At 40.5% G+C, this 26,586-nt stretch overlaps 1 protein-coding gene and 1 long non-coding RNA gene across 5 annotated transcripts in view; one reads left to right on the forward strand and one right to left on the reverse strand.

Moving 5' to 3' along the window:
* LOC118146765 (uncharacterized) overlaps positions 1–20,278 on the reverse strand; it is a 40,758-nt gene extending 20,480 nt beyond the window's left edge. Inside the window, exons 1-3 of one of the 2 annotated variants that reach the window (XR_004732706.2) lie at positions 20,143–20,278; positions 16,248–16,474; positions 13,111–14,569 (exon numbers count right to left, since the gene is read on the reverse strand). This is a non-coding gene — a long non-coding RNA (uncharacterized LOC118146765). Of the gene's footprint in view, positions 1–13,110; positions 14,570–16,247; positions 16,475–20,142 lie in introns of those variants that run through there. The other variant, XR_004732707.2, reaches the window with a different exon arrangement.
* PSD3 (pleckstrin and Sec7 domain containing 3) overlaps positions 1–26,586 on the forward strand; it is a 553,221-nt gene that overhangs the window by 27,973 nt on the left and 498,662 nt on the right. The window lies entirely within an intron of this gene.

Consider the following 26,586-nt stretch of genomic DNA (forward strand, 5'->3'; position numbering starts at 1 on the left):
GGGCAGTTCCATAGGCCTGGTCTAGCATCAGGCCCAAGTCCCAGTGCAAGTTAGGGTCAGAAGAGACTTAAACGACAGGGAGAAGTAGGCTAAAGGAGTTCTCTTTTGACTTAACTAACCACTGTGGTGAAAGCCTACGAAGCAAACAGTCTTATAACTACAAGACAACAATCTTCCTTAGGCAAACAAAAATCAAAATTTCATTCATTCATTTATACAAATAATTATTGAGTGCCTGCTCTTCTGGGCACTTTTCTAGGTATACTGGAATACTGCAGTGAACAAAACAGAAAACAGAAAAAATCCTTTTCTCATAGATCTAGTGGTAAAGTTTAAAATACCTTTAGTATGTTACCTTTTTTTTGAAACAGAGTCTCACTCTGTTGCCCAGGCTGCAGTGCAGTGACTATCTCGGTCCACTGCAGCATCAACCTCTCAGAATCAAGTGATTCTCCTGCCTCAGCTTCCTGAGTAGCTGGGATTACAGATATGCACCACCAGCCCCGGCTCAATTTTGTATTTTTAGTAGAGATGGGGTTTCACCATGTTGGTCAGACTTTTCTTGAACTGCTGACCTCAAGTGATCTGCCGACCTCAGGCCTCCAAAAGGCGTCTGCACCTCCCAAAGTGCTGGGATTACAGGTGTGAGCTACCGCACCCAGCCAGCGTTTTAGAAGTACTAACCCAAAATTCTACTTACAGGCCCAGGACCTTAAGAAAATACTGTGTTTGTACACTTGTACATAAGAAACCTTATACAAAATGTTTATTACAATATTGTTTGTAAAAGCAAAAAACTGGAAACAAATGTCCATTGATAGAAAAAAATGGATGGAGTATATTCATTCAATGGAATACTATAAAGCTCAAATGAATAAACTTGAGCTGAAACCATCAACATGAATAAATCTCAAAAACATAATGTTACATGAAAACGCAAATTTCAGAATGATTACTCGTAGACCAGGGCTACATCTAAGTAAGTTTTAAAAACTTGAAAAACAACACTGTACATGCAAGTATTAGTATTTATGGATGTAAATACTAATATATCAAAAGTTAAAAATGGCTGGGCATGATGGCTCACACCTATAATCCCCGCACTTTGGGAGGCCATGGTAGGATGACTGCTTTAGCCCAGGAGTTTGGGACCAATCTGGGCAACATGGTGAGATCTTTTATCTTATATCAAAACATAAAAAAATAATAACAGAACATCGTGGCACATACCTGTAGTCCCAGCTATTTAGTTGGCTGAGGTGAGAGGATGGCTTGAGCCCAGGGTGTTGAGGCTGCAGTAAGCCATGATTGTGCCACTGCACTCCAGTCTGGGTGACAAAGAGAGACCTTGTCTCAAAAAACAACACTACCAACAAAAAAGTTAAAAACATGCATGGGGATGATAAATATACAATTCGGAATAGAGGTTATTAATCTCTGAGAAGGAAGCAATATAGGGAAATCAGATCTATAGGGGGTCTCAGGTGGATCTAAAATATAATTTCTCTTGGAAAATTCTGAAGCATGGCTGGGCACAGTGGTTCAGGCCTGTAATCCCAGCACTTTAGGAAGCCAAGGTGGGTAGATCACTTGAGGTCAGGAGTTTGAGCGCAGCCTGGCCAACATGGTGAAACCCCACCTCTACTAAAAATACACAAATTAGCTGCATGTGGTGGCAGGCACCTGTAATCTCAGCTACTCAGGAGGCTAAGGCATGAGAATTGTTTGAACCGAGGAGGCAGAGGCTACAGTGAGCTGAGATTGCACCACTGCACTCCAGCCTGGGTGACAGAGTGAGACTTTGTCTCAGAAAAATGAAAGAAAGAAAATTTTGAAGCAAATAAAGTTTGATTGGATAAAGCTGGAGTAAGTATATACTTGTTTTGTTATTGCATTTAATGTTTTTGGTACCTTCTTTAAATAAATACATTTCCATCTATGCTCTTCTGACATGGTTTGGCTGTGTCCTCACCTAAAATCTCATCTTGAATTGTAGCTCCCATAATTCCCATGTGTCATGAGACGGACCCAGTGGGAGATGATTGAATCATTAGGGTGGGTCTTTCCCATGCTATTCTTGTGATAGTGAATAAGTCTGATGAGATCTGATGGTTTTATAAAGAGAAGTTCCTCTGCACACACTGTCTTGCCTGCTGCCATGTAAGACATCCCTTTGCTCCTCCTTCGTCTTCTGCCATGATTGTGAGGCCTCCCCAGCCATGTGGAACTGTGAGTCCATTAAACCTCTTTCCTTTATAAAATATATAATTTAATTCTATATTTTCTTTTATAAATTAGTCTCAGATATGTCTTTATTAGCAGCATGAGAATGGACTAACCCAACTTCCCATACCTCTCCACTGCAACAGACATCCCGCTTATTACCTTACTAATACCTCAATTGCTGGTCCTGCCATGGGGAAACATTCTCCTTTTTTGTCTCTTAGGTGATGCACCTGAGGAGGTGAAGAAAGGCTGTAGTGGGAGAGGTGGGAGCAGAGCATAGGCATCAGGCTACCAAGTGGGGAAGGGGTGGTAGGTAAAGACAGGCTCAGGACAGCTTACCTCACCTGTCTCTTTTGGCAAGCACTGCTACCAAGCAGATCTTTGGTGCATGTGTTATCCAGAACTCAACTCCCAGGACCCTTCTATAGCTCTGCTAATAGGTAGCAACCGCATTGCATTTATTATTTTGAAGAGAATTCAATAAGCTCAAACTTTTGTGGCTTTAAGAGTAGCAATGCATGTGCTTTCTATCTTTTCTTTGGACAGATGCCAGACTCTTTAAGTCACCTTGGCCAAGCAGGCTAATTCTTATAACAGCAAAGCACTTTTAACTGCACAAGTTTGGCTCCCTGATCCCTATCATATAACTGCTCTCTGCTAGTGCTAAACCTCCTTGAGCTGAAGAAATCAGAAGCACAAGCCAGAGAGCTGAGTTAATTGTATGGGCAAATGTCGTTTTACCAACTCCAGCTCCAGCTCCAGCTCCAGCTCCAGGCATGTAGACCTAAACTAGGATAGACCAAGGTGAGTTTTGGTCCAAGATGCCTCTCAGTAGCATAGCCCATAGGTTATGTTTTCAATCTCTCTCTCTCTCTGTTTTTCTTAGACAAAATCTCGCTCTGTCGCTCAGGCCAGAGTGCAGTGGTGCAATCTCAGCTCACTGCAAACTCCACCTCCCAGGTTCAAGCAGTTCTCCTGCCTCAACCTCCTGAGTAGCTGGGACTACAGGCACCTGCCACCACACCCAGCTAATTTTTGTATTTTTAGTAGAAACAGAGTTTCACCTTATTGGTCTTGATCTCCTGACCTCAAGTGATCCACCTGCCTCAGCCTCCCAAAGTGCTGGGATTACAGGTGTGAGCCACCACACCACGCCTATGTTCCCTCTTGATTGTGCTTTAGGTTTTTTTTCAAGTTCATTGTAAGTTTCTTTGTTTCCTCACTTCATTTCATTTGATAAGAAACTAGGCTTTCTCTAAATCACTCTGTCCCAGTATTCTTTCCCATGGGACTTCATTTTAATCTTTTTCTCTTTCAAGAAGAGAGGAGTGGGAGTGTGGGGCAGGGGTCATGGGACACAGTGGGGAGGGATGATTCTGTCCTCAGCACTTATTCCAGAGCCACCACACATCCCCATTTGTTCCCACCACCTGCCTTTAGCACGTTACTTCAATCATCTCCTGTGCACCATAGATCCACTTTGACCTTCCTAAGATGACGTTAACACTTGGAGTTTCTTTCTGCCTGAATTCTAGTAACGAACCACTGTGGTGAAAGCCTGCCCAGTAGGTCGTCTTGTCACTCCAAGACTACAACCTCCTAACCACTCACCACCCTAGAGACTGTCCCTAAATTCACCTGTGTGATCAAAGCCTTGGCTCCAGGGGGGTCATCTCCTGCCTGACCTTCCCTAGTTGTGAAGCCTCAAGGTGGTTTGTAATTCTCAGTAGAAAGTGACAGAAGCAGGCCCTCTACAAGTAAGCCTGGGCAGTGTGGCTGGTCTTCCTCTGCCTATTCACATTCAAAGCTGCACCCAAGCATCTGCCCCTCCCCAGTGTGCCTGATTTTCAAGCCCTGGGGCACCCGATGGACCCACCCACAGCTTAGGGGGCTCAAGTCCTGACCTTCAGCCGTTTCCAAGGTTGACAGCAGCTAGCCTCCTTCCCACATTGCATAGACAATCGGGCCCATTCTGATGTTACTGAACTCCTTTCCCAACTTGGACTTCTAAATTCACTAAATTAATAACCAAGCCTCCACCCATTCCTTAAGCTCTGAATTTAGGTAACAAAGCACAGCTAAAGAAACTACAAGAAACAATTTATTAACTAAACCAATTCTCAGCTCTTGACACTTACCTTTGCTAGTTTTCTGTATTTCTTTAATGAACTTCTAATGTTCTCACCACAGTGGCTTTTCTGGACCATCCCTGCTCTCTTCCAGCCTCCATCTTTCCTTCCACCCAACCTCGCTCCTCCCTGCAGACCTTGTCATGGAAAGCCTGAAACTGGGCAAATTGTGGGCCCTGGCATAAATGCCCCCCTCCTCATTCCCCAGCACCTTTATCTATTTTTATTTCTTTATCTGGTCTGTCTCCTTTTCTTGTAGTATCAGAGGAAGAGATTTTCCTGTTCCTTCCTGGAGTTAATTAATCTACCTGTGCTCTGAATTTCTTCACACCTGAGCTAAGAGATATGACTCCTGTAGCCTGTCATTTTTCATTAGTTCTTTGTGTTTTTCTCCCTGAAACAAATGTGTGAATTATTGCACTGTACTAGGTACAGTGGATACAGTGATGAACCAAATATAACCCCTAGTTATATTTGGGAAGTCTAGTAGGGGAAGATGGTAACATGCTAATTCCCTGACTATGTTATAAATCACCATGACACAATGACAAATTGTTCTGCAGGTAGTCACTGGAAGGAGCAATTATTCTGATTGGGGATTTTTATTTCCGCTACTGCTTCTGAGCCAATTTCCCCATTTTGGCAGCAGAAAGAATAAAAAGAAAATTCATGCACACACACTCATTAAAACATTTACCCATTCAGAAAATATTTACTGAGTGCCTACTATGTGCCAGCACTACGTAGGGTAATGGAGACACCCTAAGAAACTGTACTCGTGGAGTTTATAGATAATTGAAGATGACAAGTTTTAATAACACAAGTAAGTATGAGCTAAAAACGGGCCACACTGAGTCATATGAGAATGTGTAACAGAGGATGTGGTCTGATCCCAGAAAGCAGAAAAGCCTTCTCAAGACCTGGGTTAATGGAACTGAAACTGAGAACTGAAGGATGACTGCTGGTTATCGAGGCAAAGATGGGAAGGAATGAGCATCCCCTGAATGGGGCCAGAGGGAGGAGGGTCTCATGGACCATCTTAAGAGCCTGTGTGTGTTTATTCTAAGGGCCATGGAGCTGCTGAAGGTCTTTATGTAGAGGCAAGACATGATCAGATGTGCAACCTAGCTGCAGTGTGGCGGGGTTTGAATAGGCTCTGGGGAAATTGAAAGAGCACTAGAGTTGGGATCTGGAGCTATATGTCCTAACATCAAATCCTATGAGCCCAAAGATCTTAAGCAAACTCTTTCTTTTTTGAGGCTCCGTTTCTGCCATAGGACACCATGACGGTTGAGAGAGAATGTGAGTGACTAGCTCCTGACTCACGGGATGTCTTCAGCCCACTTGTTTAATTCCTTATCTTTTTTTGTATTTTCTAAGCCGCTTAGCCATTATTTATGTGACAGGCAAGAGACATGGGCGTGGGTGTAGATTGTGAAGCCCACAGCATTTTTGTGGCTAGTTCTTTTTCTGCTCAAAAAGGACATTCTGGCACACTTCCAAGGCCCAGAAATGAAAGAGTCATTTTAATTAGAACACTTTCTTTTTTCTAATTTGCAAATTGCAGTCCTCAAAGACCAACTTAGCAGAGCTGACATGGCCTCCTTGACCTACATTATAAGTAATGAGCTCTTGATCTAAGAATTAATGCAGTCTCCATCATGAGTTGATTGGCTTGTTTGAACAAAAGTGCTACGTTTTCAAAGCCCTGGCTTATTCAAGACTTTCAACTTTCTGTTGAAAAGTGGTTGGAACTAGGAATTTTAATTGCTCCATTCCTTCTCTTGTCATGATTGGTTTTTATTAATGGGTTTGTCAGTTAACAGGTTACACTAATAACTGTCAAGGGTGGGATTTAAGTCAAGGAATCTGGCTTCAGAGTCAACTTTGTCATGCCACTCGATGTGTCACTAATCAGTGCAGGCTCAGGAGGCCAAGGAGAGAAAAGAACCTATGTTTTCACCTTTTCATCAGAGGAAAAGATAAAGACATCTTCACTACTGTCTTTTCTTGAGATGGGGGCTTTGTCCCTCACCCAGGTTAGACTACAGTGGAGCAGTCATAGCTCACAGCAGCCTCAAACTCCTGGGATCAAGCGATCCTCCTGCCTTGGCCTCCCAAGTAGCTCGGACTACAGCTATGTGCCACTGTGTCTGGCCAATTTTTTAAAATTTTTGCAGAGATAGGGTCTCCCTATGTTATCCCGCTGTTCTTGAACTTCTGGCCTCAAGCAACCGTCCTGTCTTGGCCTCCCAGAGTGCTGGGATTACGGGTATGGGCCACTGTGCCCAGCACATCATCCTTTCTCATGGATTTTAAAGGCACGTGAAAGTCTTCAAAGCACAGGGAGCCTATTCAAACATATGGCTTAGATTTAAGGGATTTCTGACCTCTTCCTTTTGTGTAGAACTAAGATGATGATAGTCTCCCCTCTCCACCTTGCAAGATATCACCTCCTTTTGGAGTCTAGTTTGGGATGACTTGTGTTCTCCTCAAAATCCATGTACTAGAGTCCTAATCCCTAGTACCTCAAAATGTGACAGTATTTGGCAAGAGGGACTTTGCCAAGGTAATTAGGGTAAAATGAGGTCATTAGGTAAAGTTATATAGGTCCTTTAAAGAGATAACTAAGGTAGCTGGGCATCTAGCTCACGTCTGTAATCCCAGCACTTTGGGAGGCCGAGGCAGGTGGATCACCTGAGGTCAAGAGTTCAAGACCAGCCTGGACATCCTGGTGAAACCCTGTCTCTACTAAAAATTCAAAAATTAGCCAGGTGTGGTGGCATGTGCCTGTAATCCCAGCTACTCTGGAGCCTGAGGCAGGAGAATTGCTTGAGCCTGGGAGGTGTTAGTTGCAGTGAGCTGAGATTATGCCACTGCACTCCAGCCTGGGTGACAGAGCTAGACTCTGTCTCCAAAAAAACAAATAAATAAAATAAAACAAATAAATGAGGTAAATAAGGTAAAATGAGTCATATTGAACCCAAATCCAGGATGAGTGGTGTCTTTATAAAGAGATTAGAACACAGGCAACACAGAGACTGAGGGGTGACTGTGAGGACATAGCAAGAAGGCAGCAAGCCAAGGAGAGAGGCTTCAGAAGAAGCCAACCCTGCCAAATCCTTGGACTTGGCCTTCTTGTCTCCAGAGCTGCGAGAAAATCAACTTCTGTTGCTTAAGTCACCCAGCCTGTGGTGCTTTATTATGGAAGTCCTAGCAAACAAATACAGAACCTAAGGAGCTCTACGAAATCCATGTAAAATGAGGACGCTTGATTAAGCTTCCTTGCTTCCCTGCTCATATAGAATCTGTTGGACTCTAATGGTGACAGTTCTCTCTGTTTTGTGAATGAGGCTGTTTAGTGCTTCATAAACAACGTGTATCTCTACAGCTGTCAACTCAACATTTCACAGTTTCATGCTTATTGGCCATCTTGATCATTTGGAGTCTCTGTCTCCCTTCCTTCTCTCTCATTTCTCTTCCACAGATGGACAAGCTAGCACTTTGGTAGTTAAACTGCTTGGCGTACATAAAGTATTAATTCAGCAGCTGAGCCCCTTTATTATTTTGTCCATATATCTTTGCAAGCTCAATGGTTTTTACCATTTACCATGCTCAAGGCTGTAAACCATTTCTCCAGGAATCTGACTTTCAAAGGTATGGGCTTTAAATGAAGATTGCCCTTGTAAAAGGATCTCATAAAAACCATCTCTAGGTACTCTTAACCTCCAAGGTGGTATGTCGGCCAGGACTCTGCAGCCTGTAGGAGAGGGTGGGGCCACCTCTCTTTAAAGAGCCTAAGAGGTTGGTTCCATTGTTCTACCAGGCTCCCTGGCATTCAGATTTATTTCAGACCCAGAGGCAGCCGTGAAGCTTGGGCTCACCCTGGCAACCAACTATGGCAGAGGCTTCAGGAGGATGAATTAGAAGCTGTCTGTCCTGGCTCTTTGAAGTCTTTGGATGTGCACAGGCTCCTTGTTTCTAGGTTTGGGCAAGCCAGGGATGCTGACAGGTTGGTTGGTGGAGCTGCTGAATAGGCAAAGGTAGAAGGTGAATTTTCATAGTGTTTCAATTTTTATAAAAATCTAGCCAGGAGACACTCAGTGGCCAAACCTAGCTGTGAGTAGGGATCACTTGACAGCAGAGGTTTCCGACTAGAGGCCCACTTGGCCACTGCATAAGGCTTCCTCTGAGCAGTGTGAGATGCGAGCTTCTTCCTGGGCCACAGACACCATGTCGTCCTTGTTCTAATGCACAGCCATTCTTAGGGAGGAGAGGGATAGGTGTCTGCTTTGTTCATTCACATTATTCAACACATTCCCTACTGAGCACCCATGTTGTGCCAGGTATGACATAAGGTGTGACAGAACAGCAGTTAACAGACAATCTTAGTCCTTGCTCTTGAGGATTGACAGTGTAGTTGTAAAGGAAGCAAACGTTGTGTTTCCCTGCCCAACTCAAACTCTGTAGTTACCTCTTCTTTGTCCTTTTCTCCATACTCTTACCCCCTACACTCCTACCTCCCAGAGTTTTGCATCCTGGAAAGAAGGCTGCAGGAAGAGAGTGATGTTTATCCTAGGACATGAATCCTTAATGGTGGAATTTTATCATCTGACTAGAAGATATTTTATAATAAATGAGCATCTTGTGGTCCTGCCAATGCAGGTATCCTGAATCCTTTGCTTGCGATGAAATCTGCAGTGACCTGCAGTACCCTGGCAGCCACACGGAAGGCACCTGAAATCTGTCTCAGGGCACAGAGAACTGCAGAGTTAGAGAGGGACCTCCAGGCTTGCAAATCAGCAGTGCATTTTGTCATTAGCAAATCAACAGCTGAGTGGCACTGAATTTCTCTGCAGAGGCTCTTAAGCACCTAGCTTAGTTCCTACTTCCTGCCAAGAGATTTATGGCCCTCTGTAACAGAGGAATAAGAGGCCTGCTGGCAAGGAGCCCTAGAGAGGGAGTGGGGTTTGCAGAGGATACACTGACAAATGTAATTGCTGGAAGCTGTTGGTCCCAGGGCTGCCATCCCTAAGATTTAACCCCTAACTCTCCAGGTAGTATATGGTACAGGCCACTCTTGATGAGAGACAAGTGTTCACCTGAGACACAAACTTGAGAATTTTGCTGCTGTGACTACCCAGTTTAAAACCTTTTCCTCCACTGCAGGACAAACTAACCATTTCACTTGCCAAGACTTGAATGATATAAGCTTCATTATCAAATACTGTTTAGCAATACTGTTTAGTAGTCTCAACAGTATTTCTTTGAAACTTTTGTCAGCTTTAATAAAAACCTCATCAGATCTTACTGAAAGGATTGACGTCTGGGTATTTATTTGGTAATCCAACATTGCATCAACTCAGAAGATAAAGAAGCTTGAGCTTGTCTTGGAAACTGAAGGCAAAGTTATACTTAGGCAGTTCAAAAGGCAGAAAAAAATGGTAAGTAATGCAGTGCCAAGATTGAGTAAGAAGTAGGCATTGCCCTTTGTTAAGCCTGACCTCAGTCAGATGCATGGTATGGGGAACTTAACTCATTTGTTGAATGAATAAGTGATGGCTCAATAAAGAAAACTGGTCATTGCTAAAATGATGAAAAGGTCAAAAGTATAAGATCTAGTTGCAGTCAGGTGTGGTGGCTCATGCTTGTAGAGGCCGAGGTGGGCGGATCACGAGATTAGGAGTTCGAGACCAGCCTGGCCAATATGGTGAAATCTTGTCTCTACTAAAAATACAAAAATTAGCCAGGCATGGTGGCACCCGCCTGTAGTCCCACCTACTCAGGAAGCTGAGGCAGAAGAATTGCTTGAACCTGGGAGGTGGAGGTTGCAGTGAGCCGAGATCACACCACTGCACTCCAGCCTGGGCAACAGAGCAAGAGTCCATCTCCAAAAAAAAATGTCTAGTTTCTTCATCCTTGTTCTATAAAATGTTTTCTTGTTTCCTATTGTGTAATCCCTATAAGAGTTTGCTTACCCAAACTAAACTTGAAATAAATTTCAACAGTCCTTGGTAATCACTTGTTAGGAGCAGAGGATAAGGGATGATGGTTACAGCCAGAAAGATTTAAAAGAAATGACTTGAGAATCTAGTAATAATTAGATTTAATGCAAGCCCTGAATTCAACTGGGAATAAAAACACTTACCTGACAGGTTATTGTGAGGATTAAATGAGGATGTTTATAAAGCATCTACTGGAATGATAGAACCTAGGAGGTGACCCACAAATGTTAACAGCTGCTTCTCCACCTCCCAACATTAGCTGATTTTTGGCTGAATCAGATGGCTGGATTCTGTTACTTCCTTTCATTTCTAGGATTTCCTTCCCCTTTTGATGGAGAAGGTGTTCCTGACGTAAGGGATAATTACTTACTGTCATTCTATCAAGAGATCTAATCTTTGTCAGAACAAAGAATTTCCTAATCACTTGGGTAAACTTCTGTAGGATCAGTCCTAGAAACCAGCTATTGAGAACTGCCGCTCTGCGCTGTTGCTTAGAAATGCTTATTGTTTGTCCAGGAAAGAAGCTTGGCTGTGTTCAAGGAAGGCTGGCTACTGTCAGTCTCATCTCCCTTAACACTTTTGTTAAATTCAAAATAAGAGATATAGGAGAGTGATATACAGGTCCCTTGTCAACTCTTTCTATTGTATTGTGAATCTCTTCATTTCGTATCATATTCTCCTTAAAATTTTCCCTTTATTGCCTATAAAAAATGAAGTCCAAACATTCAAGTCTTTTGCATTTTGGATATTACTTTATTACTTTTCTTTCTTTTTTTTGAGATGGAGTCTTTTTTTTTTTTTTTTTTTTTTTGAGTGAACCTAGATCATGCTGTTGCCCAGGTTGGAGTGCAATGGCATGATCTAGGTTCACTACAGCCTCTGCCTCCAGGGTTCGAGCAATTCTCCTGCCTTAGCCTCCTGAGTAACTGGGACTACAGATGTGCACCACCACACCTGGCTAACTTTTGTATTTTTAATAGAGACAGGGTTTCGCCATGTTGGCCCAGCTGGTCTCGAATGGCTGACCTCAGGTAATCCACCCACCTTGGCCTCCCAAAGTGCTGGGATTACAGGCATGATCTACCATACCTGGCCTGGACATTACTTTTCTTAAAAGTCTCATCTCCAGCCCTCCTTGGAACAGACTTAAGCCTTCACATTTTTCTGTATAATCTTTCCCTCTTCATCCTTGAAGAATCTCTTCTATAAAGGTTTGTGATACCACAGAGCAAAGTTCGCATAACACTTCCATAGTTCTTTCAGTCTCACAGTACTTCTATGTTTGAATGATTATATTTGTATATCTTTGTCCTTATTAGACCACAAACTCCTGGAAATAATGACATGGTGTTGAAAGTCTTGGTGACTACATTAAGGACTATGGAACGACTTGATAAAGAAGGGCAATACACTGAAAAAGAACAAGATAATTTACATTCATTTAGTATCTATAGTAGATGCTCTCTAGGATATAATTAATATAATCTTATTTAATCTATTCAACAACCATGTAGGGATTAATACATTTACAGATTAGTCAGTGGGCTTAAGAGTGATTTATTTAGACTAATTAAGGAAGAGCCTACAATTGAATATTATCTGATGCTCCAAAGCTCAGACTCTTTGCATTATACCAGGCTGGCTCAGAAAGAGGCACTTATATAGTTGATAGGCTGGCATTAGTAAACATAGTGGATTGGGGAGAAAAAGCAGCTAGGAGACTGGAGCAGATAATTCAATTGTAAGGCAGTGAGGGCCTAAATAAAGAATAATCATTGAAAGTGATAGATATTGATAAGGAGGAGACAAATGGAAAGGTCATATAAATGAAAAGCAGATTCATAGAGCTCATCAGTGTAGCACAGTATCTTGCTTGCTTCTGACTGTGGTTGAGCCAGAGTTGAGGTGGGTGACTCTGAGGCCTGTAGAGACAGGTAGAGCACAGTCCTGAGGCTGGACACCCAGAGGAAGCCATTCTGGGCCCTGGGGCTGGGATTGCTGCCCAGCAGATTTTTGAGAAGAAAACAAGGACTCAGATCCTGCAGAAAATATCACAAAGCAGTTAAATAATGTCTTAGTCCATTTTGTGCTGCTATAACAAAATACCACAAACTAGGTAATTTATATTGAACAGAAATGTATTGGCTTGCCATTCTGGAGGCTGGGAAGTGCGAGATCAAGGGATGGCATCTGGTAAGGGCCTTCTTGCTGTATCATTTGTGGCAAAAGGGGAAATGGCAAATGAGGGAGCTTATTCTCAAAAGCCCTTTTATTAAGGCATTAAACCCACTCCTGAGTGTGAAGCTCTCATTGCTTAATCACCTCTTAAAGATCCAGTCTCTCAATACTGTTACATTGGCAATTAAATTTCAGCATAAGTTTTGGAGGGCACAAACACTCAAACCATAGAAATGCCTATTCAATATTTCATACAATATGTGGTCATGGTATTTCCCGCAACAACTTGAAACGTAAAGGTGAGCTGCAAAAGTAACAGATTGAACCCCAATCTACTAGTTTCTTTCCCAACCAGAATTTGTCAAGTTCACAGAGGATATTTTTTTTTAATTTTTTATTGCATTTTAGGTTTTGGGGTACATGTGCAGAACATGCAAGACAGTTGCATAGGTACACACATGGCAGTGTGTTTTGCTTCCTTTCTCCCCTTCACAGAGGATATTGACAACAGTACAGAAAGCACAGCACATCAGCCCTGAAAAAAAAAAAAAAAAAAAAAAAAAAAACACTAACAGATGAGAGGGTTGTCTGTGAGCTCTGTTCAGCTGAATATTATAGTATGCATGAAAAGGTTTTGACCTTGAACTACCACTGAAATTGTTTCAAAATCTGTTTACATAGCATGATTCTACACGTACAAATTTTTACCACAGCCATTTTGACCAAATATCCTATTTGCCAGTCTATCATATTTGGCAAAATGTGTGGTCTGATGTTGAACATAGAATTGATCTTCTTGGTTAGTATGATTCAAGTCTTGGTCTCTTGACCAAGGAATTGTATTCTTTTCTGTTCTGCCCATTTTTTAAAAAATAAACCTTTCTGTAAGGTCAAAGTAGTCTATGGATGAGAATCAGATTACTGGGGAGAGGAGGGAGATTGAACATTTCTTTTTGTTAGAACTTCCAGCCTATTTGTATTATTGGTCAACTCACTGGTACAATATTCCCTTTTTGATCTAATAAAGATGGACATTGTGTTTAACTGGAGATGAGAGCAATTAATTTTTTTCTTGTAAAGTTGTGCTTTCTTTTTAGGAAGTACAATTCTTTCATAGGTACTTACCTCAATTAAAAAAGAGAGAAAATTGAACTTTTGGCAGCAAACTCAAACATTGTAAGTGAAATTAAGACACCATTGTGTGGATTTATGATATGCCTTTAAGCTCTTCATGAATTCAGCTATTTTGAATTCAGTTTTATTTTAGTGACCATGAAAAAATAGCACTTTTGTTTGGTGCTTTTTGTTTATATCCCAGGATTTTATTTAGAAAGAAAACTGCACACATTTCATTGGTGTCCAGACATGCTTAACTTTGTTGAAAAAAAAAAAAACTAACTTGCTAGCATAGAATTTAAGGTTTTTGATATTTCAACCACTAATGTTATTTTGTTACATATGATTTTCTTCACTTTCTATGTAATCAACCTAGATTTAATGTATCTGTCACTTTGGTTCTAAACGTGTGCCTGGGTTTGCTTGGAGAACATGTTGGGGGCTTATCTTCACGTGGAAGCCATCACTGCACATTTCACTAAGCCTATGGAAGGGAAACAGTTTTGCAGAATGTAATTCTAGAAGCTGGGTCACCGGTGAAATCACATCAGATTTTGATATCCTTAAGAAAAAAAAAGGTGCCGATAGGGACAAAATATCATATGTGCAATGTAGGACTCTAGATCTTTTCCTTCTCTTTTATTACATAATGTTTTAAAAGCCACATGTTCATTCAGCTGTTTCTCATCAGTTTTGTTTTGTTCCCATATAAACACATACACACAATATAAAAATAGTAAAGACAAATTCTTTTTTTCTCTTAAAGTTTCTTTTATGGTGAAGTTCATGTAAAGCTCTGAATTATGAAAAAGTTAAAAAAAAATCCAAAATAGAATTTAAAGCAAAATGCAGTTCTGATTTTGTCTTTTGTCTCATCTTCTCTTTTCAAATACGTTCCTTCATTCTTTTAATCCTCTGTAAAACCACATAGGAAAAGCATAATTTTGAAATAATATTAGCAATCAAAGTTTCTGGTTTCCTTTTAACAAGGATAAATAATGCATCAGAAAACTTTTGCAGATTATATCAAGACAGAGAGGAATACTGGTTGTTCAGAACACGTTTGGACATATCCCTGTTCTTGGCTCATCTATTTGAAAGCCACCTGGGCGTAGTCCAATGTGTTTATCCGCTACATATTGACATATAGCTTTTAGCTGTCTTTGTGGATGACCCAGGTAAGTTCAAGAGATGTAGCATTTCCAGTAGTTACAGCTTTGCAAAGTGACATAGCACATTAGAAAATATTCCTTGCTCTATTTGCACTGAATTTTATTTAAATGAAACATAATTATTTAGATATCCATAGAAGTTTATAGCGTCATGGTTTTCATACACTTTCTCTCATTTAATCTTCACAAAGTGCATCCCTTTATCTTGAGTCTAAGGCCCAAGGAATTATGACTCCACATATAATCAAAATGAGCAACATTCCCTATGGCACTCCCATAGTTAGGTATTAGGTAGCCCAGCTCCAATTAACTTTGTTCTTTGAGTTAATTCATTTCCCATTTTGCTTCTGGTTTACAGGAGGTAGTAAGCCATAAAAGTAGATTAAGAAGGTTGTATATAAAATGAGATCAAGGTTGGGTGTGGTGGTTTACACCTGTAATACCAGCACTTTGGGAGGATGAGGCAGGAGGATAGCTTGAGCACAGGAGTTGGATACCAGCCTGGGCAAAATAGTGGGATCATGTCTCTATAAAAAACACATTTAAAAATTCACTGGATGTGGTGGTGTGCACCTGTAGTCCCAGTTACTTGAGAAGCTGAGGCAAGAGGATCACTTGAGCCTGGGAGTTCAAGGCTGTAGTGTGCTATGACCATGCCTCTGCACTCCAGCCTGGTGACAGAGTGAAACCCTGTCTCAAATAAATACATAAAATAAAAATAAAATGGGATCAAGCTTCACAGTGTGTGGAAACTCAGAGTAACAGACCTTGGATAACCTATGGTCCAAGAACAATTCATGGACAACATTCCTGATTTCCCCCACTTTCCTAAAGGGATACTACTCCTTATCAGTTAGCTTATTCAGTAAGCTCATCACTTGCACCGATATATTCTGGTTCAAGCCACTGTGATCTCTCAGTTGGCTGACTGCAGTAGATTCTGAATTGTAAAGATGTCTTCCTGCTATCACTCTTGTCCTGCCCCAACACCCATGCTTTATTCTCCACATGGCAGCAGGTGATGTTTTAAAATGTAACCAGGCCAAGTTATTCATGGGCTTAAAATCCTCTAAGGGATCCCATCACAGCTAAAATCTAACTCTAGGCCAAATGCAGTGGCTCATTCCTGTAATCCCAACACTTTGGGAGGCCGAAGGTGTATTACTTGAGTGCAGGAGTTTGAGACCAGCCTGGGCAACATGGCAAGACCCTGTCTCTACAAAATATACAAAAATTAGCCAGGTGTGGTGGCATGCGCCTATTGTGGCTCCAGCTACTTGAAAAGCTGCGGTGGGTGGATCACTTGAGCCCAAGAGGTCGAGGCAGCAGTGAGCCAAGATCATGCCACTGCACTCCAGCCTAGGCAACAAAGCAAGACCGTGTTTCAAAAAACAAATAAAATGTAACTGCAAACGCCTTACCATGGCCTGTAAGTCTGAGGGACCTTGGCTCTTTCCGGTCTTCCTTACGTAATCTGCACTGACCATGTGGATGTTCTTGTTGTCCTTCCAACGCACCAAGCTTGTTCCTTTTTCACAACCTGTGCAGTCTGTTCCTTCTGCCTGAAAGACTGTTTCCATTCATGTTGACATGTTGCATTCCCTCATTCATTTAGGTCGATGCCCAGATATCATCTTCTTAGACCATCCTAATTAAAATAAATAACCCTCCTTGAGTCACTCATAAACCTTTGACCTGCTTCATTATTCTTCAAGTTCTTATTGTTCCTTGATACCATATAATATGTTTATTTGTGCAGATGTTTATGGTCAGCCTCACCCACTAGACTGTAAGCCCCATGATGGAGGGACATTTTCTCCTTCATTCTTCACTGTTTCCCAGTGTTGTCACATAATAGATATTCTGTAAAAATATATTGATGAGAAGAATACATTAATTACTAGAAAAAGTCTCTTTCCATTTGAAGACTTAGTTTATGTGAGGTGAGACATGACTGTAAGACTCCATCCCTGGGTAATTGAAAGAATGATAGAAACAGGACATCAGCAACCACAGGACTGAAAGGTTGGAAGGCACATGATATCTTCCAGTCCACACATTTTGCCTAGAGAGAGGATTTGATGAAGACCTCTAGGTCACAGAGCCAGCATATCAGGGATTGGAGTCCATATCTTCTGAGTTCCCTGGCTGATGTTCTTTCCATGACATTACAACGTCTCTGAAAGTCAGGAGGAGGAGATGAAGTTGGAGTACAGAGAAAGTAATCAATGGAAGATGATAAATTCAGCTTGGGACATGCTGAGTTTGAGGTATCACTGGGACATGCAGATTCAGATATTATGTTCTATTAGAATTAATAACTGAAACCCAGAAATGACCACAGATATATGCTTTGATTTTGTAATTGAAATTATGGAAAAAGATTTTCAAGGGTAGATAAACAGGAAAAAGTAAGAAAAAGAAGAAGGGGAAAAGAATGCAAAGGCTCTAGCCTTTGCATATGGAAGATGTTTGCAGAGAAAAAAGAATCCTCATGGTCTCACAAAGCCAAGGAGAAAAGGTCAGTAGAGGAAAAGTCAAGTAAGACAAGAACTAGCAGGAGGAAAGCAGTTTCAGCAGTGTGGAGTTAAAGGTCAAATTTCTAGGGATTAAAATAATGAAGGTGAGGGGACTTAGCAATTAAGAGCTCTGGAGTTGAACTGCCTGGTTTTGTACCCAAACTTCAGCATTTCCTGTCTGTCCTTGGGCAAGATTTTAAATCTATCTATGCCTTATTGCTTCATATACTAAATAGAAATAAAATTATTGATCGAGACCATCCTGGTCAACATGGTGAAAGCCCATCTCTACTAAAAATACAAAAAATTAGCTGGGCATGGTGGTGCATGCCTGTAGGCCCAGCTACTCAGGAGGCTGAGGCAGGAGAATTGCCTGAACCCAGGAGGTGGAGGTCACAGTGAGCCGAGATCATGCCATTGCACTCCAGCCTGGGTAACAAGAGCGAAACTCCATCTCAAAAAAAAAAAAAGAAAGAAAATTATTATCCATTACATAAAACTTTATGAGAAATAAATTAGATAATATATTTTAATTGCTTAGCCCAGTGCCTGACATATAGTAACTACTCAATAAATTTAGCTACTATTTCTCTTGGTAGAAGTGAGGGATCTAAGGGTCAGGCTCACACCTGCACAACACCTTAGGAGGCCAAGATGGGAGGTTCACTTGAGCCCAGTGGTTTCAGACCTGAGACCAACCTGGGCAACAAGGCAAGACCCTGTCTCTACACAAGAATCAAAAACTTAGCAGGGCATGATTGCTACACGTTTGTGGTCACAGCTAGTCAGGAGACTGAGACAGGGGAATTGCTTGAGCCCAGGAGGCTGAGACTGCAGTGAGCCCTTTGCACACTGCACTGCAGCCTGGGCAACAGAAGGAGACCCTGTCTCAAACAAACAAATGTGGGGTCTAGGGGGAATGGAAATGTGTTATGAAAGATTAACAGAGTTGAGGGAAGACTTCTCTTCAGTGATAAAAGTCCTATAAATAAAGAAAGAGGCACCACAAATGCAGGCAAAGTGGTTAGTTTTAAGGAAAAAAATTACATGGTAAGAGAGGAACATAAAACAGATGATAGGGATGAGAGGAGATCTGGGAAGTTTGATAAAGAGAAATGTATTCTAAAGTCCCCTTGTTAGATCAGTTCATAGCCCAGCTGATTAAGAACCTTTGAGTCCCTCTTTCTGACATGCCACATGTTTGCCGATAATTCCAACAATCATGGTTTGATAAGCATTGCACAGGGCTAAGGATACATCAGGATTCAAGGATTAGTCAGGGTTTCCAAGAGAAACAGAACCAACAGAATTAATAGGAGATTATATATATATAAAATAGATTATATATATATAAAATCTATGATTGTGAAATTCTATCCTAAAATTATATATATATAACTTTAATGTATATAATTTAATATATATTAGTCAATATATATTATATATATTAAATAGAGAGAGACTTATGGGAATTGTCCTATGTGATTATGGAGGCCAAAATGTTCCATGATCCACCATCTGCAAACTGGAGAACCAGGAAAGCTGGTGGTATAATTCAGTCCAAGTCCAAAGGCCAGAGAATCAGGAACCCATAGTGCAAGCTCTGTTCCAAGTGTGAAGGCCAAGACCAGAAGCACCAATGTCCAAATGCAGCAGAAGAGGACGTCCCCAGCTAAACAGAGAGCACTTGCCCATCTTTGTCTTTTTGTTCTATTCAGGCCCTCACCAAATTGAATAATGGCCACTCAGATTGGTGAGGATGATTTTCTGTACTCAGTCTACCAATTCAAATGTGAATCTCTTCTGGAAATACTCTCACAGACACCCAGAAATAATTTTTTACCAGCTATCTGGCATCCCTTAGCCTGGTCAATTTAATACATGAAATCAACCATCACAAATCCTTCCAGCAACCATAAGAACACTCCTCTAAGTTGCCACCAGTCTATCATTTCACACAGTCTAGAATCCCAGGGTTGGAAAGCATCTGAAAGGCCATCTGGCCCAATGTCACCCAAATGCCCTGGACAGCATCTCCAGCAGCTAGTTTTGTATCAACTGTATTTGGACAGTGTCCCCACTGATGGCACTCATCATCTTGCAAGTAGACCTTTCTTACTTAGGTCAGATTCTGCAGCACAGAAAGTTCTACCATTGATCTGCCATAGGGCCTGAAATTGCCATTTTAAACCATTCCTCAGGCTTAAGGGCCTGAAATATCCCTTTAAATGCCAATATGTTACCTGGGAATAAAGACTGTAAGAGAGTACATTGACAGTCATGTGGAGTGACCCCAAGGATAGGTAAATTCTAATGACTGGTGGGAGTGGGGGCTGCGACACAGAGGTTGATGATGAGAATAAGGCATGGCTGAAAGGGTCAATCCCCGGGAGTTGCAACATGGAAACACAGGCTATTCAGAGGAAGATTAATGTTGAAATCAAAAGCATCCTTCTTCACATCTTTGGCCTCTTGTGGCCCTAAATGAGTATTGAGGTGAACTAGCATCTAAAGAAGAACCCTGGTCTGATTCATTATCACCACGTACAAGAAGACATTTCAGTGACTGGCAATTAGATAGTCCATTTAATTCATTACAAAGTACCCAGCCTGGAGTTCATGAATCTGGTCTAAGTGAGGATAGCTGAAGGCATTCTCAGTCTACTCATGGATAAGATTTCTATCCCAAGCCACACAACCCTACCACAATCCAGCCCAATTCACTCCATCTGCCGCACTCTCTAAGTTCAGCAAACCAGCCCATAAGTTGTGTTTCCTTATCTGTAAAATACCTTACCTTTTAGAATGCAGAGAGCTGGATTAGAGGATCGCTGGTGGGTTTTTCCACTTCTAAATTGTATATCAGCTATGAAACCTCCAAGACTTGAGAGGTCAGTGACAGGACTCAGAGCTGGAGAGGTAGGCTGCGGATTGGCCCTGGAACTGCATCTTCCTTGCAAGCAGCTGTTTTTACTGAGGTTGCATAAGCATTGGGGGCTGCTGGGGAAGTTGACAAGATTTAGGGCGATCTAAAGCTCTCCACAGGCAACTGCTTGAGCCATTCTGAAAATAGTTCCTGGTGGGTGATGTGGTTAATTCCTCCAGCTCTGCATTTCTGGCAATCTCTGTCCTCCTTTCTGTATTAGGAAACTAGAAGGCTCAGCAGTGGTAATTTGAACATTGCAATGACCATTAGAAAATATGTCTTTTTTTGGCCAGCCATGGTGGTTCATGCTTATAATCCTAGCACTTTGGGAAGCTGAGGCAGATCACTTGAGTCCAGGAGTTCAAGAGTAGCCTGGGCAACATAGTAAAACTTTGTCTCTACTAAAAATACAAAAATTAGCCAGGCATGGTGGCATGCATCTGTAACCCCAGTTACTTGAGAGGCTGAGTCAGGAGAATGGCTTGAACCCATGAGGTGGAGGTTGCAGTGAGCCGAGAGCGGCCCCCAGCACTCCAGCCTGGACAGCAGAGTGAGAACCAGTCTCAAAAAAAAAAAAAAAGAAAGAAAGAAAATATACTTTTCACTGGGATATTTTGGTAATCACTATATGCATTCATATTCTCTTCTGAGTATATAATGTTGGTTAAAATTTGGGCAGAAAAAACATAACTTTGGGAGGCTGAGGTGGTAGGATTGCTCGAGGCCCAGAATTTGATACCAGGCTGAGCAACATAACAATAACCTGGCTTCAAACACAAAAAACATAAAAAGGAGACTAAGCAATTTGTTGTTGTTGTTTTAAAAGGCAAAATGTTTTTAAAAATCCTTTTCCTAATTCAAAGATGAAATTATTACTATTAATAAAAAATAAATTGGTTTATTTTGTCCATAAACACTGTACCATTTATGATAACACTAGCTTTAATACTAAACACTGTGCTTCCATTAATAGCAGTTTTATCTTCATAGTGCTTTACCAACAACTAATTAAACAAACCAATTTTAATTTGTTGCCATGGTAGTAAATAGAGATACACAGAGATAGTTGTATCTATCAAATTCGTTTTTAATTCCTGAAATAAAATTCAGTTTGGGCAACAAATTATTATTATGTAGTGGTATAACATGTTTAGGATGATAATTGCTATGTTCATAATGAAAAGATTTGCAAGTATACATAGACACATGCAATATCAAATATTTATGATGACAATTTTTGTGTTTGTTACCAGAAAAGATTTTCCTTTATGGAATCTGATAGTCAAAAATTAACATTTCATCTGCAATCATTACTCTGTTCATATCTATTATGTTTTCTCCTTCGCATCCATCTCTAGAAAAGGGCATTGGAATAAAAGAGGCCACAAAATAATTTGTCACTGAATTAACAGAGGGATCTGTTCACGTTTAGCCTGTGAGGAGAGGGGTTGCAGAGGGAGGGCAGGGAGAAGAGACAGTTGCTATCTTCAAGCATCTGGAGGCCTTTGGAATGAAAGAGGAGCAGGAGTTGTGATTTGTCTTGTGGGGACCAGACCAGAGTGAACACGTGGAAGCTACAGGGAGGCAAGTGTGATGCAGCATGATGTGAAGGCCTCATCTGGAGACAAAAAGACTGGGCCCAAATCCAGACTCTGTCCCTTTGGCAAGTCTGGCTACCTAACCACTCTAAGCCACCAGCCTGCTGCATGGGGTCATGTGGGAACTACCAGTGACACACCTAGTAAAGTACTGAGGTCTACACCTGATACCTAGTGAGTGATGCATAAGTGTCAGCTCTTTTTGTGGTAGTATTTGTCTTTAAAAGGATATTAAATGTGGAATGGCTGCTTTTCAAGGCAGTGACTCACTTCTCTGGCACGGGAAGTAATGAAGCAGAAACTGGATGGACACCTGTTAAAAATATTGTGTAAGGGCTTCCTGCTTTGAGGGTGAGATTGAAATCAGTGATTTCCAGTTCCATATAATTCCATGAATTTTGCAGAAGGAAGGTAGAAATAACTTCTATTTTAATCTTTTAACGTTTTCTACATCGTATTCTTGCTATAATGTGATACCTGGGGAATCTAGGCTATAACAGAATGTTATTGGTGAAATGGTATTATAGGGAGCAACCTTTTCTCTTGTAGACTTTTATCCTGAAGTAGCCTTAACTCCAGGAAAAAGATGCACTAACTCTGACTCCCAGTCTCTTCCAGGTTTTCTTCTGAGCTCTCTTAGGTCCTTTACAAATAGAGATTTTTTTTTCTCAACCAGCTTTCCTAAGTCTGTGGCTCATTGTGTTTTAATATTAGAAACTATTTTCTTACATATTAAGAATGTTCTCTGTATATAATCACATTTCCCTAGATACTTATCTTTACCTTGTCGCTTAACCCGTCTATCAGTGAGAGGGAATGAACCTATCTATGTTTAAACATGACCTTCCTTCTCATTTTTCTTTCTTTTTCTTTAACAACATTGTATGATGACCATCTTCTGCCCAGCTGCTGAATGTTTGCACAGAAATCAGTAAAATACATACAGTTATAAACTTGTTTGTGGGGCTGTGGTGTCAACTCCATCCCAGCCACTTATGAGACTTCAATTCCTGAGAGTGCTGTTGTCACTACGATAATTGGCTAATGATGGCAAGGAACCCACTAAAAACCTTAAAGCAAAGCTGAGAGAAAGCCAAGGGAAAAGGAAATGAGAAAATGAATACTAGGGAGGTAATCAGGCAAGAGTGAAAGGGCTGGATATAAATAGTGCAATGGAGAGAAAGAAAACAGATTTTAAAAAAGGGGAAAAAAAGAGGTCAAAGCAGAGAAGGAAGGAAAGTTTTAAATTATCCTGATTTTCACATTCTATCTACATAGTTCTCACACATGGAATAGAAACACTATTCTTCGAATCAAAATTAACTTCAAAAAATAAAATAGGGTTCTTCACATGTACCCCAAACCCTAAAATGCAATAAAAAAAGAAAAAAAGAAAAAATTAAAAATAAATAAATAAAATAGGTAGTAAAAGAGAAAAGAAAAGTACCAGTTTCCAGTTAGCTGTTCTACAATCATTTACTAGAAGCACTGTAACAGTAGAGGCAGAAGAAACTAGTATGTCTGGTATGGGCACTTTCCATATGAAAACAATTAAAGTAGAAAGACTCACATAAAAATATATGTTGCCTGTGTATCTTTATCTATGAAATAACTTTTAAAATTACATCTCTTTTTCTGAACCAAATGAATTGAAAATAGGCCCCTGGGTTTGTCTCTGTGTGTGGTTTTGTTCTGTTTTTGTTTGTTTGTTTGTTTTGAGATAGAATCTTGCTATGCTGGGTCTTGTCCAGGCTGGTCTTGAACTCCTGAGCTCAAGGGATCTTCCCATCTCAGGCCCCCAAGTAGGGATTATAGGGAGGCACCACCATGTGTAGTTTTCTGTTTTGCTTTTTACATTTATGTGGCATTTTACTCAAATAACAAATTTTTGGCCATTAAACTAGCCCTCTTAATGTTAAGTTTCTGAAGTTTCTTAACAATAATATGGGCATATTCAACCTATATTCACAAAAAAATTAGATATAATTTCTATAATATTAATGTTGAATGTTCATCAGCTATAAATTACTAATAACTTTCTTTGGAAATATTTTCCTACCTGAAAAACTTTCATACCAGATCAATATAGCTTACATTATAAAATAAATCAACTTGGTTTTCATTTTTTGTTGTTGTTTTTTGAGACAGAGTTTTTTGGTTTGTTTTTTGTTTTCTCTGTCACCCAGGCTGGAGTGCAGTGGCATGATCTCAGTTCACTGCAGCCTCAGCCTCCCAGGCTCAAGGAATATTCCCACCTCAGCCTTCTGAGTAGCTAGGACTACAGGCATGTGCCACTGTGCCTGGCTAATTTTGTTTAATTTTTTTGTAGAGATGGGGTCTCACTACCAGTTCAAGACCCAGGCTGGGTCACATACTGAAAGCAAGAGCAAGAGAGAAAGTGTGGTGAGCAAAGGTGCCACTAACTTTTAAATAATCAGATCTCATGAGAACTCACTGTCAGAAAGACAGCACCAAGCCACAGACCATTCACCCCATAATCCAAGCATCTCCCACTAGGTTCAGGCTGGTCTTGAACTGGTAGTGAGAATCCATCTCTACAAAAAAAAGTTCAAGACCCAGGCTGGTCTTGAACTACTGAGCTTAAGCAGTCCTCCCACCTTGGCCACCCAAAGTGCTGGGATTACAGGAGTGAGCCACCACACCCAGCTGCTTTTAATTTTAATTTGTTTCTAAACATTATATTTTACATATGAACATGAAGAATAGGCAGATAAACTGCATCTACTTACCGTGTGTGTGTGTGTGTGTGTGTGTGGCGGAGCAGTGCAAGTGGATGAATTGTTGAACTTTTAAAAATAAAAATTCCTTAACACACTTTATGTCTTTTATATAAAGTAAAAGCAAATTATTTTTTACTGTTTGGCAAATGAGGACAGTGTTTGGAGGAAAATGACCAGGTAGGGCCAATTGGCTTCAGATTAGCATCCTGTGTTGGTCTCCTCTCTCTCCAGGTATTCAGAGGCCTGAGCACCCCATTCCCAAGTCACCTTCAGTGTGCAGAAAAAATTTCCCTAAGCAGGCAATCATTTCTCCAAAATACAGGAGATCATGGGATGCGTCTAGTTAGGAAATTTTTTAAATAAAATATTATGATGTTTCTATCCAAATAACTGTTTCACAAAGAGTCTTTAAAAGTGTTTTCTCATCTGTAAAATAAAGAGATTGAGTTAGATAATGTCTAATGCCTCTTTTAGTTCAGTTTTAGTTCAGTTCTATGCATCTTGAGTGTTTTGCTCATGGATTTATTTTTCTGCCCCTATTTAATTAACATATTTTAAGAAATATTTTTAAATTAACATATTTAAGAAACATATTAAATATTTAAGAAACATATTTTAATTAACATATGGTTTAAGAAACAAATTGATCATTAGAATGTCACCCATTTTCCTCCCGAGTAGCACCCAGTGGCACTATAATGAGTCTAATATACTTGTTAATGGATTTTCATCCTAAATCTTCTTATTAGAGAGGTTTTTAGTCCATTTGTTGGGAGGGAAGGGAACACCCTCACCTGTGTATGTGTTTGATGCTTTTTCAGATTGTTCTTCACTTTGTTGTATCAAAAAGCAGAGGTCAACTTAGCAGAAAAGATTATAAGAGGACTTTACATTTACTATATTAGTACTCTGTTCCCTATGTGATTTTCACAAAGTAGTATAGCAAATGTTATTAAACCGATAAATGCTTTCAAGATATTTGATCCACATTTCTTTGAACAAAAAATTCCAGCTTTCAAAATGTATAATAAATAATAGGCTTATTATTGATACTTGATTGAGTAGTTTGGGCTAGGTGTTAGTCAATGTAAGTATAGTTCCACTTTAATAGAAACCCTTAAATTTTAGTACCTGAACCCAATAGAAATTTATTTCTTGCTTTCTTCACAGAATGTGTTGGTGAATATTCTAGTTTTGCTGGACACTGACAATTCTACAGTAGACAGAAAAGAAAACATGGAGGCTCTCTTGCAGATAGTAGGTGCTAGGCATGAAGTGGTATATGGTTCTTCTGGCACACCGTCTATTTTCCAGAACTGGTAGCATAGCCCCACAAAGATACAATTAGACTAGGAAATGTAGTCTTCCTTTGTGCCTAGGAGGAAATTGAGATGGTTTGGGAAACACACAGGACTGTTTCTGCTATGATCTTCTATAGCAAGGAGTTATATATTTAGAAATTAGTTGAAGAAGAGGGACATGAAAAAGAAAGCAACTTATGCAGGTATATTTTTCATAAGCAAAATTAGTATCACTCTCAAAGGCTGTGAAAATGACTCTATCGAATTCCTTGGACAATCTAGAAATGGAGTGATAGAAGGTTAGAAACTAAGTTGATATGGAAATGGAGAGGATAAATGATAATTAAAAAGAAGTTTAATTGTCTCACAGTTCTATACACTGTATAGGAAGCATGGTGCTGGCAGCTGCTTGGCTTCTTGGGAGGCCTCAGGAAGCTTACAATCATGTTGGAAGGTGAAGTGGGAGCAGACATGTCACATAGGGAAAGCAAGAGCAAGAGAGAAAGGGTGGTGGGCAAAGGTGCCACACACTTTTAAATAGCCAGATCTCATGAGAACTCACTATCAGAAAGACAGCACCAAGCCATGGATCATTCACCCCATGATCCAAACATCTCCCACTAGGCCCCACTTTTAATGCTGGGGATTACATTTCAACATGAGATTTGAGTGGGA

The sequence above is a fragment of the Callithrix jacchus genome, chromosome 13, assembly GCF_049354715.1.
Source record: "Callithrix jacchus isolate 240 chromosome 13, calJac240_pri, whole genome shotgun sequence".
NCBI classification, from domain to species: Eukaryota; Metazoa; Chordata; class Mammalia; order Primates; family Cebidae; genus Callithrix; species Callithrix jacchus.